General features: G+C 37.4%; 1 long non-coding RNA gene across 2 annotated transcripts in view; it reads left to right on the top strand.

Annotated features, from left to right (window-relative positions):
• Positions 1-21,053, top strand: part of LOC102121628 (uncharacterized) — a 31,163-nt gene extending 10,110 nt beyond the window's left edge. Inside the window, exons 4-5 of one of the 2 annotated variants that reach the window (XR_001483843.4) lie at positions 16,465-16,755; positions 19,120-21,053. This is a non-coding gene — a long non-coding RNA (uncharacterized lncRNA). Of the gene's footprint in view, positions 1-16,257; positions 16,756-19,119 lie in introns of those variants that run through there. The other variant, XR_012420933.1, reaches the window with a different exon arrangement.
• Positions 21,054-23,237: the final 2,184 nt, after the last annotated feature.

Raw genomic sequence — 23,237 nt, 5'->3', positions numbered from 1 at the left:
GTAATTTTTGATATATTTACAGAATTATGCAGCCATTACCACTACCAAATTTCAGAACATTTTCATCACCCCAGGTGACATCTCATATCCATTAGCAGTCAGCCCCAGCCGTTGACAACCACTAATCTACTCTGTATCTTTATGAATTTGTCTGTTCCTGACATCTCATAAAAGTGGAGTAATGCAAAATGTGGCCTTTTGTGAGTGACTTCTTTCACTTGCAATACTGCTTTAAAGGTTCATTCATGTTTTAACATACATCAGTGCTTCATTTCTTTTTATTGCCTAATAACATTCCATTATGTGTATATACCATATTTGGTTATCTGTTCCTCGGTTGGTGAATGTTTGGGTTATTTCCACTTTTTTGACTATTATAGTTAATGATATTGTGAATATTTGTGTATGAGTTTTGTGAGGATATATGCTTTTGCTTGGGTAAATACCTAGGCATGAAATTTCTGGGTCATAGGATAACTGCATTTAACATTCTGAAGGACTGGCAAACTGCTTTCCAAAGCATTTATGCTGTTTTGCAATCCTACCAGCAATGTGTGAAGGTTTCCATCTCTCGACATTCTTGCTAACACTTGTTATTGTCTATCTTTTTGATTCTGGTTGTCCTAGTGAGTGTAAGGTGGTCCCTCACTGTGGTTTTGATTTGCATTTCCCTCAAAGCTAATGATGTTGACTATTTTTTCTTGTGCTCATTAGCTATCTGTACAATGTATTCTCTGAAGAAATGCCTATCAAATCCTTTCCCATTTAAAAATTAGGTTATTTGGTTTTTGGGTTAAGAGTTCTTTATATATCCTGAATTCTAGTTGCCTATCAGACAGTATATATTATGCAAATATGTCCTCCCATTCTGTGGGTTGTTTTTTCACCTTTTTAATGGTGTTTTTGGAAGTGAAAAAAGTTTGTTACCTTGATGGTATCCCATTTGCCTATTTTTTTCTTTTGTTGCTTTTGCTTTTGATGACCAATCTAAGAAACCATTGCTTAATCCAAGGCCACAAAGATGTACTCCTATGTTTTTCTCTAAGAGTTTTACAGTTTTAGCTTTTATGTTTAGGTTTATTATCCATTTTGAGTTAATTTTTGTATATAGTGTGAGGTAGGGGTCCAAAAAATCCACTTGCATGTGAATATCCAGTTGTCCCAGTACCATTTGTTGAAAAGAGTAGTCTTTCCCCATTCTTCATACCCTTCGTAAAAATCAATTGACTGTAAATGTGAAGATTTATTTCCAGATTCTCAGTTCTATTCCACTGATCTATATGTATCCTACCAGTACCACACAATCTTAATTACTGAAACTTTGTAGTAGGTTTTGAAATTGGGAAGTGTGAGTTCTCCAACTTTGCTCTTCCTTTTCAAGATTGTTTTGGCTATTTTGGATTCCTTGCATTTCTGTATGAATTTTAGGATAACTTTGTCAATTTATGCAAAAAAAAAAAAAAAAAAAAAAAAAAGAAAGAAAAGCCAGCTGGGATTTTGACAAGGAATGCATTGATTTGTAGATCAGCTTGGGGAGTACTCCAAGATCAGTTTGAATCTTTTTGTTTCCAAGATGTTTTGAGCATGGATCATCTGGGTAACTTACATCAATGATTCCCAGCATTTCTGAGGGTTAAGCTTCTTTTATAATGTAAACCATTATTACTGACTTCTCAAAGGATACAACTTTTACTTTCTATTAAAAGCATCATTTTATTGCCTAAGTACATAAGACCAAAAACTATTATGAACTAGAGAATGCTTTTAAGTGAATTTGTATTTTATTAATTCATAGTAGTGTCTATACATACTTCAGAAATTATAGAGCAAAATGTGGAGAAATGTTAAATCGTCTGTTTTCAGCCACTGGTTGGTATATTTATGGAGTCATTGTCTGGTTTGCAAAAAAAATCAGCTCCCACTTTGGGAACCTCTAGTTAGCAAGAAAACCCTTCTTCTAAAGCAGGTCTATCTTTCTGTCCAGAGTGTCTCAGCCACAGAACAGCGAGGCATGAGCAGGACTGGCCTTCATAAACTGAATAAAGATTCCCAGTAGCTCAAGATCAACTTGGTGCTTTTAAAGAGTTGACTTCTTGTGAAGGAAGGAAATTGTATCCCAAGCTGCTTCTCGTGTTGTCTAAAGCTGACTTTGCCTCACCTGGCTTGGGAAACTTTGCTCCCTGGATGCTCTGCCAATTGAGTGAATTGGCAGTATGCTCAGATGAACCAATTCAGCCACAGAAATACCTCTAAGATTTTTCTTTGGCACCTTCAATTACTAGTTTTTATTAAAAAGAAAAAAGAAAGCAAGCAAACAGAAATCTCATGAGAACATTCTAATCTTTCCTGCTGGCATCACCTTTCTTTATATTTGGAACAAAGGGGAGAAATAAAAAATTGTCCTTTTTTTTTTTTTTTTTTTTTCTCAGTCAAGACGCTCTATTGAAGAAAAGAATGAAGTAAATTGATTGCTTATACCAGTCCAGAAAATCATTCAGATTTGTATTACCTTGTACTTAGAAACATCCATTTTGCCATATTGTAGTAGAAAGGTCACTGATCCTAGAACCAGAATATCTGAACTCAACTCCCAAATCCCTCTCTTGCTGATCTCAGTTTCTTTACCAGTTACATAGAGTTAGTCATAGCTAACTTTTGAATGTGAGAATTAAGGAGAAACTTGAAGACAGCAAAGTAGCTAAATAATTCAAGTCTTGTGTTTTTTTATTACTAGCATGTTATTTGTGCATGAAAAATCATGCACCCTCCACCTCCTGAGATTCTCAACCTCCTTCTAGAGGGCCACGTTTTACAGGTGAGGCATGGGTCCCTGCAGGCTTCCCTTCCTGCTGGAGCAAGTGAAGACTATACCCCTCCCCAGGTGTGCGCCCAAATCATGCAGAGAGGGCTCAGGAGCTCCCAGGGCCCAGCAGCTTCTTCCTGCTGGCAGGAGTGGGCCAAGGCAGCATGCCAGGGCCCAGGTAAAGTGAGACCCAGACAGTGGGGAGAGAGGGCGAGGAAGTCATCAGACAGAGAGATGAACATAGCACTTCTTTTCCTCCCTTCCCATTTCCCACCTGTCCATGTAACTAGCATGACTTGCATCTTCATGTGTGTTCTTTGACTCCCTATGTTGTCCTTTCTTTTTTAGCATTAAACATTTTCTAGGCTTCTGGCTTGGTGCAAATGATTTGCCTTTGGAAAAAATAATATTTATTGAAAGTTTCGCCATTTAAATAAAACCCCTCTAATAATTTCCCCTCCTTCCTCTGCAGGCTAGATTCCCACCTGTGTTCATTGCCTCGGGGAGGAGCTTGAAAAGGCGGGGTAACCTGCTAGTCACTGGCTTCCTGTTTGTGGACCCTGGCCCATGATGGGAAGCAGTGAGGTGCCCTGGGTGGGGTGAGGTGTAATAGGAAAGCCTGAAGATGGGGGAAGTGGGAGTGCCTCTGAGAGGAATGCTCAAGGTCAACACAGAAGAGCTTCTCTCCCTACTTTCCTGCTCTTGGGCTACAGAAACATCCTCCAGGCTGAGGGCAGGCTCAGAGTGAGGAGGAGAGAGAGAGACAGAGAAGCAGCAAGAAGAGCAGAAAGAGCAGAAAAGTCAACAAGCCTGAGAGGACCATGACAACCTGATTCAAAGGCAGGTCCTTGGAGCCCATGTCACTGTGGAGGGGTTGGAGGGCTAGAAAGCAGAGAGGTTTGGCAGCCCTCATCCTTGGCCATAGTTCCAGAAGGCTGCAAGAGGCTAGGTGGGCTGTGTCTGAGCAGGACATCTAGCAAGATGGGCCATGCAGAGCCTGGCTGAGACTCTTGTGTCCTATTCTGGCCCAGAAGCTTCACAATGGTTCATAAACAGCACAGAAAAGTGCAGCCCTGAAGGGCTCACATGGACAGGAGTCTCAGCATGTAGACAGGTGATAGAGGAGCAAATGGGGTGAGGCACATTTTAGCCAACACCTGTAACTGAGGCTTAGGAGATGCCCTCCCATTTCCCTCCATGACTTGCTACTAAGTACTCTCTCTTGAATGGTAAACTACCCTGGACAAAGGGGAACTGAATTCCCATGGACTGAGATTACATTTTTGTCACTCTAACAGGAAGAGGGCTCAAATAACAATTCAAAGGCATTATAGAAAATTTTGTATTTCTTGCACACTTGAGTTGGTGGCATGAAATTCATACCTACCACAACATTCTTTGTCTATTCCTTGTATGTGTTCCACTCTAGCTGATGTGACTTGGTGAGTCTTTCAGACTGGATTAAATATAGTGCAACAAGTCTTTGTTAAGCTTACCATTTGCCTGGTCCTTTATTAGGTGCCAGGAATAGCCATGTGAATGAGAAGTGGTTGCTGGTAGGCAGCCTTGAAGGCCCTCATGAGCTGCACCTCCTGGTACTCTTGACCTTGTGAATGCTCTCCATTTGAATATGGGCTGACTCTAGTGACTTACTTTTAGCAAACAGAATATGGCAAAAGTGATGGATGCCACCTCCAATCAACAATTAGACTGTGGCTTTCCTCTTGCTCATTCTATGTCTGGCTAGTTCATAGGGAAGCCAGCTGCCATACCACAAGCTTCCCAAAGAATAGATCCAGAGAAAAGGAGCTGATACCTCCAGAACTGAAGACCTAGTTCCTACTAATAGCCCTATTGGGGAGCTTGGCTTCTTTGCGTGTTGAACCTTGAGATGACTTTGGTCCTGTTTGACACTTTGCAGGCTTGGGAGAGACTCTGAGCCAGAGGCACCCAGCTAAGCCTCCTGGATTCCTGACCCTCAGAATCTATGAGAAAATAAATGTTTCTGTTTTAAGTTGCTGTGTTGGAGTTACTCATTATGCAGCAAGAGATAACCAGTACCTGGTCCTTGCCCTCCAGGAACTCTTGCTCTAGGATGAGCATTTCTTTGGAAAGAGCATTCATGATAATAAAGATTAGAGAGCTAGGCATAATGGCATGGATTCTGTTAATTAGTCTTCAGGCGGTGAGAAGAGGAGATGAGACCCAGGATGCTGAACAGGCAATAATGCCTGTGAGGTCTGGGATCGGTTTCCTCTGGCCAACACATTCTCCCTAATTACAAAGCTTCGTTCCTGAAATGACAATATTTCCATGTTTACTCAGTGGATTGGCGGAAGTAAGAGAAGTAGCATCTCATGGTAGAAATGAGAGAGCAGGGCTATTTAGTGAATTTAGCTCAAATCAACAACTGTTTCTGGGGTGGCTGCTCTGTACCGATGAGTCCTTCTCCCACATACTCATAGATGCTCTGCCCCAGCCTCTACTGAATCACCCTTTATCGAGGGCATTTTGCTAGGATAAACTGTGCTTGTGATTGACATTCTTAGTTATCAGCCCTTCTGTGAGGTGGAGCCACTGAAAAATGGTAACTCTCATCTGTCATTGTTACAGTTGCAACAGATTTAAATTCAACTTCATTGAAAATAGAAAAGGGTGGTGGTGGAGGCGGCTGTGAAGGAGAACTGGTTTTTCTTCTGAAAAGCCCTGACTCAGGCCACACATTGAGAGTGGTGCAATCTTTTTGGTTCTACAACTTATATCCCGGAATTGCCAACCCACTATGAGGATACACTCCCTTCTCCTCTGAAACACTGTGTGCTAACAATAGCAACACTGGGAACTTTGGATATTTTCTTGCAAATGGATTTTTCCTTTGGGTGTGACTATATTGGAATATTGCTTCTGGTTCTGGTTCTTAATTTTACGTGAGTTCGGAAAAAAAGATGCCTCAGATTGAAGGAGGACATTGGAATCAATTATATACTGATTAGCTCGGAGGAAAGGTTTCCTTGTTGTTTTTCTTTTTTTCTCCTCTTTCTGTATTGGGAAATCCCCATGTGCACTGCAATTGGGTGCAGTCAAGCTGCTCCAGGCTTCTGATAACTGCCTCAATTGTCAGAAGTCACAGGGAGTGCCAGCAGTCAGCCACGGAACTACCACTGAGCTTTGTGGAACTTTGCAAATCTTACTGGAATCCATCACATTTCATCTTGTCAGTCCAACTAGCTCACTGTTTGTTGTATGTGATATTTTAGAGATAATCACTCTCTGGGCACAGCACAATGTTTGTTTTGTCTGCTGAGCACTGACTGCCTTATCTTCTGTTACCAGCATTCTGATTCTGGAGAAGAAAATCCCACTCTCAGTCTACATGATTGGGGTGGGACTGATCCCAATCCTGGTTCCAGAAGCGGGCAGGTAACCCATGGATGGGTGATTAGAGTACTTTATCCCCTGGTCTCAAGACTTGGTTTAGGATGGACATATGACCCAATCCAGGCCAGACATAGCCATTGAGAGTTGGTTCTAGGACTTCCATTTGAAGAGTGAGAGAAGGCCTGTTATGCTCCATTGGGGTTGGTGCTACAGGCAGCTTGCTTATGATCACAGGGGAGTGCCTGTCCATGAATGGAGACCACATAGAGGATAGGAGGACAGAGAGAGAGAGAGAGAGAGAGAGAGAGAGAGAGAGAGAGAGAGAGAGACAGTGTGTGTGTGAGAGAGAGAGATAGTGAGAGAGAGACACAAAGAGAGAGAGAGAGTCAGAGAGAGAGAGACAGGAGTTTCATGGGTCAATACATTTTTTGTCATTCCTCCTCTTGTTTAATTAAGTTTAAGCTGGGTTTTTGTAATTTGCAGCTCAAAGAATCTTGACTATAAGCTGGGAGCACAGTCTGCCATGGGCCCTGCACATTTTTGCACGATATGCAGAGAATTCAAGACCATGCATCTGTTTCCTAAGACCCTTCTCAGAATCGTGTTTGCAGGGAGCAATGTTGCAGGATGAAGTAACCTCTCTCACAAAGAGCAGGCTTGCACCTGCTTCCTATAAAAGCAGTGAATCTCCCATGTTCAGTGTTCCTTTCTTGCAACACAATTCATCTTGGGTGCATGCATTCATCTACACCCTCACTGTGTTGTCCCTGTGGGACTTGGCAGCGTGAGGAACAGATACAAACCAACAGCATGTTCATGCTGTTACTGGGCTGTGACTACTAAAGACTTTTGCCTCTGATCGAGGGGTCTTGGGTCTTCTGCCAACATTCATGAAAAATAACAGCCTGGCTTATTAGCTTAAAAAGTAAAGCAAACCCTTAACACTTCTTGACACTGTATGGTTCCTTCGGGCTTCTGTAGACTGTTGAATGTTGCATAGAAGCTTGGTTAAGAGCACATGCTTGATAGGAAGACAGATGGATTTGAATCCTGGCTCTACCATTCTCTATCTGATTTTGAGTGAGTTATGTAACCTCTCTGGACTTCTGGTTTCTCCTCGGTGAAATGAAAATAGTACTTCCAATTACAAAATACATGTAATGCACTTGACCGACAACCTGGCTCAGAGGAAGGTCAGTAAGTGTTAGCTATATGTAACTGCCTGGTGGTAGCACTTAGCACATGATTTTTTAAAAAAAATATTTCATCATATTTTCTCATTACAAAAGTAAGAAAAAAATCATTGTTGAAAAATTGGGAAATATATGTCAGAAAGATAAGAAAAGTTTCTTTAAAATTATAATTCCACAACCTAGATAACCATTATTATCATTGGGTGAATATCAATATGGAGTGTGTGTGTGTGTGTGTGTGTGTTTTAAACCAAAGCAGAATCATGTCATATGCACAATTTTATCCGTTTTTTTCTTACTTAATGTATCATGACCATCTTTCTCGTTCATACTTCTTTTGTAGCTTTTTATGAAAACATATTATAAAATAGTTGGTATATATAACACAATATAAATAGCATAGAAATAATTAAGAATAATAAAACGGACACTTAGGAACCCACCATGCAACTTAAGCAATAGAAAATGACCATACCATGGGAGGCTTCCGTGTGCCCCCCGATCACACCAGCCCACCTTCTTCACTTACCCCCAGGATACCATGATCCTGAATTTTGTGCTTATCATTCTCTTACAATTTGTGCAGTTTTACCACGCATACCTGCATTTGTAAAAATTAAATCTGCTCATTTTAGAGCTCTGTGTCATGGTATTCTGCTTGCACATATTTTCTGTGACTTGCTTTTATGCTGGACATATGTTCCTGAGATCCATCTATGTTGATGCATACAGTTATAATTTATTCACTCTTGGGGATGTATGGTATTCTCATGCACACATAAGCCATGATTTAGTAAAGGGAGTCTGGAAAAATCACAAAGGAAAAGGATTTGATTGGCATCATCTGCCTCCCTCGGCAGATACTTCACACTCTGGATGGGGGATGGACATCTCACCCCGAACCTAGCCATTTGCCTTCAGGCAGGCCAATTCGAGGTTTCCCAGCGCCAGGCAAGTTGACCCCAGACAAGGCAGGTCCTAGGAGTATCATGGAGGAAGAAAAGAAGGGTTGAGGGCTGGAGGTTATGGGACAGAAGACAGCCTGGATGTCTCAGGTAGTTTATAGCTATTTAATTGGGGGAAAATGTAGAAGAGACAGAAACATTCTTCCATCAGAATATATGGCTGGAGATACACAATTGAAGAGGCTGAGACTACTCTGCATAAGAAAGGGCATGGAAAATGTTAGAAAACTTAACCTGTGTTAAGTTTGCTCTCTAACCTTACTAACTGGAGGCTAAGTCAGCATAACCTACATGGAGGACAATTTGGCTAAATCTACAAAAATTAAAAATTCACCTTCCCTTTGATTCAATGATTAAATTTCTAGAAATTTATCTTACAGATGTGTAAAATCATATATGAACAGTTACTTATTGCAGCAATTTTTATAACAAAATAGTAAAACAATTTAAATGTCTATTAATGTGGGAATAGATAAATAAATTATGGCTTATTTATCCAATGGAAAACAATGCAGCGCCTTAAGGAGAAGGAGGCAACTCTATAGATATTAATATGGTACAATATTGAAGTTTTATTATGTGTAAAAGCAAGTTGCAGTGGTGTAAAATGGTGTGTGTTTGTGTGTGTGTGTGTGTGTGTGTGTGTTTCTATCTGCTATCTGTATATAGAATATCTCTTTTTACAGTGGTTACTTCTGGGGATCTGGATAACTGAGGATATAGATGGGAAAAAGATAAATTATTTTTATGTCTTTAACATTTTCTATCATGTGAAGCTACCAATGAGTCAAAAAGTAAGTGAAATAAAAATAAAAATATGTGGAAGGCAGGAGTCAAAGAGCAGAAAGTAGGTAAGTGAAGATGCTGGTATGGGCTGGAGCTTTGCAGAGAGGCAGGAGGGATTTGATCTGAGAGGGATGATTGGGAAATACGTTGTGAAGAGGACTTTCGAGAAGTTTTGCAGACTATTGGGGTGCCATATAGCCTTTTGCCAGCATCCTTTTGTCCAAGAAAACCTTTACTCCTTAATGCCACTTTTGAAGCTGGATTCTTTTTCCTTTGTTATGTGTTCCACTCAAAGAGAGGACTAAAGGCACCAGAAGCAAGGCTCTTTTTAGGCAAAAGTTGTAATAATAACATAATAGCAAAATAATGATAGTAACAATAAAGAACGGCTACTATTTTAGCAGTATGGCAGACATTGACTAAGCATTTTACATATATTATCTCATTTAATCCCTATGTAAACTATATAATGTTGGTGGTGGCAGACATTGACTAAGCATTTTACATATATTATCTCATTTAATCCCTGTATAAACTACATAATGTTGGTGGTACTATTCCCATTTAATAGACAAAGAAACTGAGGCACAGAAAGGTTAAGTAACACATGTTCAACATTATATAGCTAGTAAGTGATAGCACTGAAATTTGAGCTCATTTGGTTTGCCTTTGAAGATGGTGCTTTTAACACTTCACTACATTCTTTTCCTAAGGAATGAGGAATTTGTTAGGCATAGCAGCATGAGCGTATGGGCGTGCGTGCGCGCACACACACACACACACGCACACATCTAACTGAAGATTTAACTGTGTACAAGTATTTATGGGTCAATTGTCAGGTAGAGCTGAGACAAGAATGTAGAAACATTATAATCTTGTTCACCCAAGACAAATCTAGAGACATTAGGATTTTAGGCAGGGTAGTCATTTGGGGAATATTGGGAAGAAAGATGCCTGCAGACTGACAGGCAAGCAGGTGTTGTTGCCATTCCTATTAGGCCTCTGGGAATTCCCAGAATGTGGGGCTGAGCAGGAAATCAAATAAATAGTTTGCTGACTCCTCTAACTGGCAAAAGTATGTTCAAAACTCCATGTAGATTACTTACTCTTGAGCGGCCCTGAGAACCTGTGTGACATATTTCAGAGATGACGTGTTAACCCAAAAGCTCTGAAAAATCTCCCTGCAGCTCAGCTGAGCCAAGCTGCGTCAGCTCCCATTGGGGATGAAATAGTCAGTGTTTTCATAGGAAGACTGAATAGTTCTTCTTTCTTGTCTCTTATTGTTCCAACACGGCTAATTCAATGAGTTTATGAGAACAATTTAAGGCTTATTTTCTCAGCCACTTTGCCAGAGGGAGCTGAAGTAATGTCAGTTCCTTCAATACTACCTACAGAGGGGGAAAGTGCATCTCTGTATTGTTCCCTATATTAAACAGTTATTTATTTGGACAAGAGAATTTCCAGGCCGATACTTGTATTCCTACTAACACCAACACTTTTAATCTCTAATTTAAAGAGAAAAGACACTCTAGATTTGGGTTTCCAAATACCATAGCCACTAGCCTATGATGCAGCTATTAGCATTTGAAATGTGGCTAGTCTGAATTAAGATGTTCTGTAAGTATGAAATATACACCACATTTCAACGACTTAATGTGAAAAAGAGGATGTAATATATCCCCAAACTTTTATACTGGTTGCATGTTTATAATGATAATAGGGACAGTCTTTGCTTTGTGTGTTGGTGCAGAACCATGAAAATGATCTTGCAAGCTGAAATGAATGATCCCCTGACCTTAGCCACCCTAGTAGCTGGGAGTATAAGTGCACAACACTACACCCAAATAATTTTTATGTTTTCTGTAGAGAAGAGTTTTTGCCATGTTGCCCAGGCTGGTCTTGAACTCCTGGACTCAAGCAATCTGCCTGACTTGGCCTCTCAAATTGCTGAGTTTATAAGCATGAGCCACAGCTCCTGGCCCAATGTAAGTTTTTTGCTGGTGTCCCTTCCTCTAGGACATAATCGTTTTGGGGACAGTCATGTTCCATGTTTATGTCCATGCATTTGCCTTCACTAAGTTCCTCTGGCTGCATATCTTGAGACTTTCGAACAACCATAGTGTCAACAATCCCCACCATGATCCATCTTCTAATCACACCTACATTCACTTCCGACAATATCACTTTTTGTTTCTTTGCTGCACTTCCATCTTTGTTGGCCATTCCGTCTTTCGATTATTCATTTCTGTAAAATGTCACGTGAGTTTACCACTGAGAGACGAGGAATCAACACAACTCCAAGCTTCACTGTCTACACTTGGACTGAATAACAGATGCACAGTGACCAATTGCTGATAGACTTCAAAAGAAATGGAATGATTGGTCACTGCTGTTGATGCACACGTGTTGTTTATGTAGTGATTATGGACTGAAAGTCTAGCAGCAAAGTTTTCACTTTATGCAATAAAGTAAAACTGTATATTAACTGTATGCAATAAAGTACAGTTAAGCAAAATGCACAGTTAATATAACAGAGTTAATACACCACAGTAACTGAAATTTGAACCATGTTGTTGGAAGATTAGTGTTATTTAATTAAGTTGTGGTAACTGGAATTTATGCATATTGGAACCATGCAAAGAAAAGTATGCCTGTATTTTTGGATACTGGGTTAAAGTATATAATTAAAATTATTTGTACCTGTTTCTTTTTACTTTTTGAATTAACTAATAGAAAAATTTAAATCATATTTGTGGCTCACACTATATCCCTATTGGACAGTCCTGCTCTGTACCATACGTTAACAAAAAATTTAGGAGAAGAAAAAGAAATATACAGTTGAAAAAGAATGAAACATTGTTAGAGTTTTAAGTAGTCGGCAACAAAGGAAGAGATTCCAGTCTTCACAAATTGAACATGATTGTATAGTGAAAAACAGTAAAGCTAAAATTAAAAAGATAATAGATTGGGAAAATATTTGCATCATATAGGTAAGCCAAAGGCAATTTGCTGATATTATGAAATTATTCATTCAAACTTATTCCAAAATTATCAAGATCCCAGTAGATTGTTAAACAGATGAATAGGCAATTTATATTAGAGAAAATTGAAATAGTAAATGAATACCTAAAAAAAAGTTTATCTTGTCTAGTTATCAAAGGCATGGAAATCATTGTTAATTTCGAGTTACAATTTCCTGTCCACTCTATTAACAAAACAATTACAACCCTCAACACTGTGGGAAATTTGGTGATTTCATGCACCATGACTGACACTGTAATTAGAAACAACGCTTTTAGTTAGCAATATTGTATAAATAGGAAAAGACAAAAAGACATTTTTAACCCTTGGACCTAGTAATGCCTCTCCAGAGAATTTAAGAAAATGAAATAATCCAACAGGGATAAAAAGTTATATATACAGTAACATGTAGATTGTATAAATTCTTATAGTAGCAAAAAAAAAAAAAAAAAAAGAAAAAGAAAATTTGAGGACATTCTAAATGTCTGATATAGAACACTACATCCAACAGTGACAAAATGCGTTATATTTTCCAAGTGCTTATGGAAGGTTTACTAGAGCTTAGCACATGCTGTGTCATAAAGCAAGCTGCAATATATTTCAAAGGAGTGAAATCATTCAGAATATGCTCTTTGAGGACAGTAGAATTATGCAAGAAATCTGTAACAAAAGCTAACCAGAAAATCACCAACTGCTTTAAAAGTAAGCTATTAAATTACAAATAACTCGTGAATCAAAGAAGGAAACACAGTAAGAACTAGAAAATATTTTTAACTAAATGATAGCAGAGACATGGTGTATCAAAACATGTAGATAACAGATAAATAACGCTCAAGGAAATAATTGCCAACCTAGAGTTCTATAATAATAAAAATATTTTTCAAATAGGATGATGAAATAAATATATCATCAGATTAGCAAAAACTAGGAGAATTCATTCAGTGCCTAGAGGAAAATTTATATTCTCAAATGTATATGTTAGAAAAGAATTAAATGCTACATATCAATAATTCAAGTTTTAATCTGAAAACAAAACACAATTTTAAATATCACCACACACGACAAATTAATCCAAAGAAAGTAGTAGGAAATTAATAGTAAAAAGAAAAGCAGAAATAAGATAAGCAGAAAATAAGTATTAATGCAATAAAGAAAAAAACCTAATTTCTTGAAAAATACATATTAAATGGATAAAGTTATGATAAGATTGATGTAAAAAAGAGAGCAAATTACCAATACCAGTAAAAAATAAGGAGACATTAGTATAGATGCTATAGATATTTGAAAGAGGAAAAGACATTACAAATAATATTATGCAAATTTCAGTGAAAGAAATTCCTTGGAAAACATAGCTTACCAAAATTGACACAATAAGAAAGAGTAATTATAATATTATATATCTACTAAAGAATTTAAATGTTTTATTTCAAACTTCTGCGCAAAGTATACTCCTGGTCTGGATGGTTTCTTTGGTGATTGGTAGCAAATATTAAAGCAAGCGATAACTCCAATTTTTATACACTCTTCCAGAAAATAAAAAAGAAGGTAGCCTTCCTAGACTTTCTATGGGACCAGCATAATCTTGATAGATAAATTAGTTAAGGAAATTGTAAGAAAGGAAAATTACAGACAAACTTGTAGCATGAAATATATATATATATATATATTCTAAATAATATATTAGGAAATAGAATTCTTTGATATATAAGTAGAGAAGGTATCAAAACCAAAAGAAGTTTATTTCAGAAATGCTAACGGTGATTTACTATGAATAAAAAATCAATATAGTTCACCATATTTGCAGAAAAGTGGAGATAAATAAAATTATCTTAATGATTACAAAAACACGTTTGATAAAACGCAGTATTAATTCATGATAAAAACTCTTAGCAAACCAGGAAATCAATTTGATGGTGAATTATTGGAAACTTTCTTCCTGTGATTACGAGCATGATATGGATAACTGCTACATCTATTAAAAGAAAAATAGAAATCTTAACCAAGGCAATAAGGCTATATAAAAGAAATAAAAAACAGTTTGGAAAAGGCTGAAATAAAACTCACTTTTCATGGACAACAAAATTGTACATAGAGAATCTAAAATAGAATCTGGAGACAACTACTAGAATTTATAAGTAAATTTGGCTTGGTTGTTGGATCCAAGATCAATGTATGAAATCAATTGCATTTTTATATATTGGCAACAAAAATGCAAATAAAATTAAAATTAAAAAGATATGATTTACATTAGCATAAAAACTTTCAAATCTAGAAATGTGTTTAATGATAGATGTTTAAGATCTTTATGCTGAAAACTATAAAACTTTGCCAAGAGAAATTTTAAAAGCCTAAATATAGAGAGATCTATCCCCCCATTTTTGTAGTTTAGAATGAAAACGGCCAGGATATAAATTGTCTCCAGCCTAATCTTTAGATTATACACAATCCTAACTAAAATCTCAGCAGGTTTTGTGTAGAAATTGACAAGCTGATTCTAAAATTCATATAAGAATGCAAAAGGCAAAACATAGTCAAGGAGATTATTTATAAAAAGAAAGATTATGTCGAGGACTTACACTTTCAGATATTGAGACATACCATAAAGCTATTGAAATTAAGAGAGATTGAACTTTACATAACAATAGATAAAAAGACCAATGGAATAGAACAGAGACTCCACATCTCTATAGTTATCTGATATTTTACAAAAGTGACATTGCTGTATAGTGTAGAAAGGATGACCTTTTTAATAAATGGCGCTGTTATTTGGATATCCACATGGGAAAAATAAATCTTTATCTTACACAAATCAATTCCAGTCAGATTGTAGATCTATATGCAAAAGTTTATATTTATTTGTTAATAAATGCTTTTAGGAAAAAAACACAGAAGATATACTTATTATCTCAGGTAGACAAAATTTTCTTAATTGGGATATAAAATGTACTAATCATAAAATGTTCACTTGGACTACATTAAAGTTAGGAATTTCCTATTCATTAAAAGATACCATTAAGAGAGTGAAAACATAAGCCACACAATATTGAGCATATTGTTAATAAATATAAAAAGACTCATATCCAGAATATATAAAGAACTGAAAATCATTGAGAAAAAGTTAAATAATGCAATATAAAAATAGGCAAATGACTTAAACAGTCACTTCATGAAAGAGGATATCCCAATGGTCAATAAATGTGAGAGCATGTTTAACCTCATCAGTCATCAGGGAATGTAGATTGAAATCACAATATGACACTACTATGCATTCATTGGAATAGCCAAGCAAAGAAGATGGATAATACAAAATATCGGTGAGGGTATGGAACAAGTGAGCTCTCATTCATTGCCGATAGGAGTGTACATTGGTACAACTACTTTGAAAAAATGTTTGCAAGTCTCTACTAGCAATATGCATATCCTATGAGCCAGCAATTGCACTCCTGGCTATATACCCAATAGAAATGCATGCACAGTGCACCCAAAATATACAAGAACGTTCATTGTATTATCTGAAATAGTTGCAAACTGGAGCAACATGTGTTCATCAACAAAAAATGAATACATAAACTTTGGCATATTTATACAATAAATACTATAAAGCAATAAAAAATAATGAACCGCTGCTACATGGAACAAAGGGTAAGTTTTCAGATGTTAATGTTGACTTAAATAAGCCTGACACATATGATTTGATACTGTATGATTATATTTATATTAAGCACAAAAATGTAGGCAAAACCAGTCTTTGTTTATGAAAGTCAACATAATGGCTGACTTTGGGTGGGTGCTGTGATTGAGGTGGGTTGCTGGTAATGTTTTGTCATTCAGCTAAATGGCTGTTTATAAACTTTGTAAAAATTCATCAAGCTATTTTAAGATTTATGAGTTTTTGCATGAATGTTATATTTCATAAGAAAGTTTATAAAGCAGAATAGGAACAGGGAAATTGTGTGTGTGTGTGTGTGTGTGTGTGTGTGTGTGTGTGTGTGTGTGTGTGATGTGGGATGTGGTCAGGATTGCTGAATGTTTCTGCACACCTTAGAAAGAGGAAAGGTGCAGGAGAGAAACAATTGAGCCCAATCGAGTTGAAAGTGAGGAAACCTACATAGTATTCATGAGGATGGAGAGTCTGCCATGTGTTCTGTGATTCATAGCTCATGAAGGACTTCTCTGTGCATTAACTCAATTCCTCTTCACAACAACCTTTTGATGTAAAAATTAATTATTATCTCCATTTTGCCTTTCAGAAAACAGACTCGGAGATATTGGGTGATATTTCTTTTCCTTTCTTTCTTTCTTCTTTTTTTTGAGATAGAGTCTCACTCTGTAGCCCAGGCTAGAGTGCAATGGCGCGATCTTGGCTCACGGCAACCTCCGCCTCCTGGGTTCAAGCGATTCTCCTGCCTCAACCTCCTGAGCAGCTGGGATTATAAGCATGCACTACCACGCCCGGCTAGTTTTTGTATTTTCAGTAGAGATGGGGTTTCACCATGGGTGATATTTCCAAGGAAGCAAAACCATGAAGTGTAGAACCACCATGCTGTTTTCACTACACTGCTGTTAGAAAACTAGACATTTGGATGGAAGAACATGCTGTGCTCTGAAGGTTTGTGTCCCTCCAAAATTCATGTTGAAACTTAATCTCCATCGTGCTGGTTTTTGTTGTTGCTGTTGTTGTTGTTTTTGTTGCTTTTTGGTTTTTTTTTTTTTTTTTGAGATGAAGTGTCACTCTGTTGCCCAAGCTGGAGTGCAGTGGTGCGATCTTGGCTCACTGCAACCTCCAACTCCCGGGTTCAAGTGATTCTCATGCCTCAGCTTCCTGAGTAGCTGGGATTACAGGAATGCATCACAATGCCTGGCTAAATTTTGTATTTTTAGTAGAGATGGGTTTTCACTGTGTTGGTCAGGCTAGTCTTGAACTCCTGACCTAGTGATCCACCCACCTCGGCCTCCCAAAGTGTGGGGATTACAGGTGCGAGCCACTGTGCCCGGCCTGTGGTAGTTTTAGGAGGTGAAGCCTTCTGGGAAGTGAGTAAGTCATGCGGGCTCCACCCTCATAGATGGGATTAGTGTCTTTATAAAAGAGGCTTTGGAGAGCTGCCTGACCCTTTATCCCTTCCACCATGTGAGGACACAGCATTTGTCCCTTCCGGAAGATGCAGCAACATGGTACCATCTTGGAAACAGAGAGTAGACCCTTACCAGGCACCAAATCTGCTAGCACCTTGGTCTTGGACTCCCCAGGCCCCAGAACTGTGAGAAATCAATTTCTATTATTTATACATTTCCCAGTCTAAATTATTTCATTATGACAGCAGGAATGGACTAAAACAGAATATGCTATATGCTATGTGGAATTAATTATTCCTCACAAATTTTCTATGAAGTTGGCGTTATCATCTTCAGTTTGCAGATGTGGTTCAGGAATACCAAATAACCTATGAACATACGATCTAGTAAGTGGCCAAGGCAGTATCTGAACATGTATCTGTCTTCCTCTAAAGCTCATCTCTTTCTCTCAAATGTAGCTGCTAGCTGCTTATGTGTGGTATAAACGATTCAGCTGCAAGAACTCAGACAGCAGAAAGATCCCTGTAGGGTGGGTCAGGGAGCCTTTGTGGAGGTGAAGGTACCCTTTGGGACAGATTTATTAAATAATTAATTAATTAATTTTTTTCTCAACTTTTATTTTCTATTCAGGGAGTACATGCACAGATTTGTTACCTTGGTATATCGCATGATGCTTAGGTTTGGGAATACAAATGATTCCATCACCCAGGTACTGAGCATAGTACCCAGTAGTTAGTTTTTCAACCCTTGACCCCCTTATTCTCTCCCTCCTCTAAGAGTCCCCAGTTTCTATTGTTGCCATCTTTATACCCATGAGTACCCAATGCTTAGCTCCCATTTTTAAGTGAGAATGTGCAGTACTTGGTTTTCTGTTTCTGCATTAATTCACTTAGGATAATGGCCTCCAGCTACATCCATGTTGCTGCAAAGTAGTCCCTAGTGTATATGTACCACATTTTCTTTACCCAGTCCACCACTGATGGGTTGACTCCATGTGTTTGCTATTGTGAAAGTGCTCAATGCACATGTGAGTGCATGTGTCTTTTTGGTAGAAAGATTTGTTTTCTTTTGGATATATACCCAATAATGGGTTTGCGGGTCAAATGGTAGTTCTGTAGAAATGTAGAAATGAGAAATGAGATGAGATTAAATAGGAGACCAAGATGTGGAAAGAACTCTGAGTTTTGGGGGAATGGAGAAGATCAAGAAAATGTTGGAAGGCTCATTGGTCAGTGAGCAGCCTTGTTTGGCTGAAGTAGAGGGTTTTTTAAGTTCCAAGAAGTCGAAGACTGTTTTGTGAATTGAGTTATCCCCAATGCTCAACACAAATTAAATGCTCGATTAATACCTGTTGAACAAATGAAAGGATAAATGAATAAACCAATTGGTTAGCATCAAAATTTGTTCACTTTTTAGAAACGTAACAGTTTATGGATGGCATAGTTCATTCAGTCCACTGATAACACAATGAGGTGTAATTTGACACACTAGTTGAAAACCTGAGAAGTACCTAGAAAACGAGATGGTACCAGCTAAGCCAATTGAGAAAATATTCAGGAAAATCCGAGTGTTCTAAGTGTGACTGCTTTTGAGTCCTAAAGGTATCTGAAGGCACAGGGTGAAGGCTTAGATGAGTGCCTATCCTGGGGCCAGCACCTGCAGATTGTACTGAGAGTGCCTGTCCAACTCCTTCCATTTGGGACTTTTGAGCCTTTGTCCTTGCTGTCAGACTGGTGCTTTTGGGAAACTTCTCTATAAGCTCTGTTTTCACAAGAAAAATAATTTGTTGGGATAATGATCTACATGATGCGACAGAGTATTTCAGGCACTACCTCCTATTTGAAGGGAGAAATAGTGTTTCAGGTCGCTCTCTAAGAATTTCTCTTTTTTGATCTTGCAGGAACATTGCTCCCAAATAGGTTCTGCCCATGGGATGTGGAGATGAGGAATTTTCTTACCTCAGTGTTGCTGACACTTAGATCCATGTGCTTCTGGAAAGACTCATTTCTAAGAAATCATGGCTGATTGAATGATTGTATCCCCCAGGTGTTTAATAATGGATCCATGTCAATCCTAAAAGAAGTTTCTTGTGGACTGCAATAATGTTCTGCCTGTAAACGTCTCCATTTTATCATCCACTCATGAAGATGTGAAAGCCAGACTTTAGACAGACAATTAGAGGGTATTAGTAATGTATATTGGATGAGAAATTGTGACACAAAATTTTAAAAGGCTGCAAAGCTGTGCTAAAATTCACTAGGTATTAATGATGTCATAGGTTCAGGTAGACACTGAGACAAGTGTGAACAGAATGCATGAGATTACACTGAAGTTCAATTAACTGCTAGTCAAAAACTAAAAACTAAAACAATGTATTCTGTAGTAAACACTTGCAGCCCTGTGCTCCCAGTTCACCTTTTCTAGAAGTTGCCCCTTCTCCTTGTCCAGATGGTTGCAAAAAAGCACTGAAGTCACAACATGACCTGGTACCTGGCCACAGTTGATAGGTCCAGAAATTGATATTCAACTTAAGAATAAGGATCTGTTCTGTTTATTTTAAAATCAGAACCAAGAACGGTAAGCTGGCCTGTCTTCGAAAGCCTGGACTCTAAGAAGTAAAGCTCTGGATTTATGGGCAGCCATGTCCCCTATCACTGGGTCTTTGGAGAGAGGATGTGGACATGAGAGGTGGAGAGACTCCTGTCTACATTTGGATTCCTCTGGTCAGTTGTTCCTGTGGCTCCACTGCCTTTCTCTTCCTTCAGTATTACTGTATTCTAATAACCTAATAGATCCTTATATCTTCCCTTTCAACTCAAGCTAATTAAGTTTCTGTTTTTTGCAAAGCAAAATGTTCCAAGTCATAACACATGACTTAAGCTCCAGATATAGTGCCCTGAATAAGGGTGGAGTAATCATAATACTGAATCTCCAGGTGGCCATGTCTAAACTTTGCCTTGGCCACACAAATGTGGTCAGCGTGGTCATTTCCAGGCTCAACTTTCTGAAGATAATGGTCAAGAAACAGAAGTCTCTGAGGAAGAGCAGGTAGCTGTTTAGAAATGTTTAAAGGGTTGCCATGTATATGTCAAAGTAGATGTTCTATGTTGCTCCAAAGGGCAAAACTGATACCAATAGTCAAAAGTTGGAATGCAGATTTTGACTGAATATGAAAATTGTGTGTGTAAGTATTAGAATTATCAAATAAAGGAATGGATGACCTAGTGAAGGATCAATGTATCTTTCAGTGGAAGGTTGGGTCAGAACTTAGATATACATTTATTTGGGAGTTTGATGAATAGATGGCTACTAATAGCTATCGTTGATCAAAGGCTTTCTATGTGTCAAGCACTGTGCTTGACATATGCTTTATATAAATTTACTCATCTTCATAATAATCATATGAATAGATATATCTGATATGTTTAATACTAGTTATCAAATATTATGTATAAGTACAATATTTTGGTAATTTTAAATGTAAAATTAAAAAGATAATCTGTAATGCTTCAATTGTGGAATTATGCTACAATTAATTTCAGTCTTTGTAGTATTTGTAATTTTACCACTTCGTGGCATTTTTGCTACTTTTAAGTTTTAAACTCTTTTACTGATACATAATTTTATGCATATTTATGGGGTATGTGTGATATTTTATTACATGCATAGAATGTGTAATGCTGAAATCAGGGTTTAGGGTATTCATCACCTCGAGGACTTATCATTTCATTGTGTTGGAAACATTTTAAATCCTCTCTTCTGGCTATTTTGAAATATGCAATACATTGTTGTTAACTATAATCACCCTACTCTGCTATTAAATATTAGAACTTATTCCTTTTCTTTAACTGTATGTTAGTTCTCACCAACCCACCTCTTTTCATCCCCCAGCAACACCCCACCAACACACACACACACACACACACACACACACACACACACATACACACTCACTTCTCAGCCTCTGGTAACTATCATTCTACTCTCTATCTCCATGAGATCAACTTTTTTAGTTCTCGTATATGACCAAGAACATGCCATATGTGTCTTTCTGTGCCTGGCTTACTTCATTTAACATAATGACCTCCAGTTCCATCCATGTTGCTACAAATGACAGGATTTCATTTTTTTACGGCTGAATAGTATTCCACTGTGTATTTTTGCCATATTTTCATTATCCATTCATTGACTGATGGTTATTTTAAATTAATGAATAATTCCCAATTTTGACTCAGTTCTATAGGCTATAGTGGCCCTTCCAGATGTTAAAATAATATAAGCTACCACATTTTCATTTCCATTATGATTATTTCAGTTATATTTACCCAATTGCTTCCCATATATTTTTCTGGGTATAGTTGATAATGTCCTTTTGTTTCTTATATAGCAGGAAAACCAACTTTCGTTGTCCTATTCTCTAGCTGTGAAGTTCAACTATTTTATCTTTCATAGGTGGGTAAGAACAGGAGTAATATTTTCTATTTTACTGTTGATCACCATCCCAAAATCCTTAATATTATTTGCTCCATAAAAGTTCCAAAACCAACACTCAAGAGTTTGCTTAACATCAGACTGAGTAAATAACTTCTTTGAAAAGTTAACCAGAATTTGATATCTAGTCTGACCTATGATATTCTTTATAAAATAAGGAATTCTTATGTATCATACTGAAATCTAAAATATATATTCTTGAGCTTTAAAATGCTTTCTAAAACTTTCTATTTAATTCTGCATTTTTTTTTTACCAGCTACTGTAAAAATTCTGCCACATCACATCATTGTTGCCTTACTTTGTTCATCCTTGTTTCCTAGTTTGTCCCATGTTTTTTAACTCTATACAATGCCAGTAAAGAGACTAAACATAAATATACAGAGATCATGGCTAAGCCAGATGCAGAGAGCCTGATAGTGAATGCCAGATGCCAGAGATTCTCTTCAATTTAAATATTCAGCACCAGGTGGTTCAGTTGACCTAACAAAAGAACACGTGTTCATGAGATACAAAGATAGAATTGGAGATACCAGTTCTCATTTGGATAAAATTTAGTTATTTAATGAAAGCTTGCAAGAAGGGTTTGAAATCAAGTAAAAATGAAATTGAGTTAAATATTCATTTACATCTATACAGAAGGAAAATGTTATTGCAATTTGTAAAATTTCTTTTCAGAAGTAATTCTCAGGACAAATGCTAGTATTTATAACATCAGCTAGAGAAAAAAATCCTTTAATTATGCTTTAGAAAAAGCATAATATTAAGTCTGTTTCCAACTCCCTAAAGAGTGGCAATAATTAAGATAATCAATGTTTCCTAATGTGGGTTAAAGTAGAAATAGAATTTCTTATAAAATACATTGTATTTCTTGTTTTGAAAGATCTTATAGCTCAAATTTAAGTTGGTGCCTTTATAACTAGCTACAGTAAATAAACTGGCCATGGACTTTGATCTTACACAGAAACTAACGACCTTAGGAGTATTCCAGGATGTTTTATTAACACAAGTGAAGTGAGTTAACACAGATGTGCTGCAATATGTGTTTGTGATACGTGTTCACATACACGTGAAGCATATGTGTGTGCATGCTGTTCGGTACTTCTGTTGTCAAAGTGGCCACTGTCTTAGAAAGCCATCAAATGAGGGCAGGATGTTAACTTTACCATTAACTAAGCAAGACGACGTTGCCATCACTTACATTTATTCCTTACAAGTTACTTTTTAAGTGTACAATAGAGGTTCATGAGGAAGTAGCCCCTTAAAAATGTTTTAGACAATATTTAAAATACGTATAGCAAATGAGTAACTATATAGTCAATGCATTGGAATCATACACTTGCTGTATATTATTGCTTTGTAAGGGGTTGTATTAGTTTTCTGTCACTTCTATAATCAATTACTACAAATTTGACAGCTTAAACAGTGCAGACTTATCATCTTATGGTTCTAGAGAGTAGAAGTCCCACATGGGTTGCACTGGGCTAAAATCAAGGTATCTGTTGTGTTCTTTCCTGGATACTCCAGGG

This window comes from Macaca fascicularis, chromosome 12, assembly GCF_037993035.2.
Source record: "Macaca fascicularis isolate 582-1 chromosome 12, T2T-MFA8v1.1".
NCBI lineage: Eukaryota > Metazoa > Chordata > Mammalia > Primates > Cercopithecidae > Macaca > Macaca fascicularis.
The sequence above is the reverse complement of the archived record's forward strand: the minus strand, read 5'-3'. Positions and strand labels throughout refer to the sequence as shown.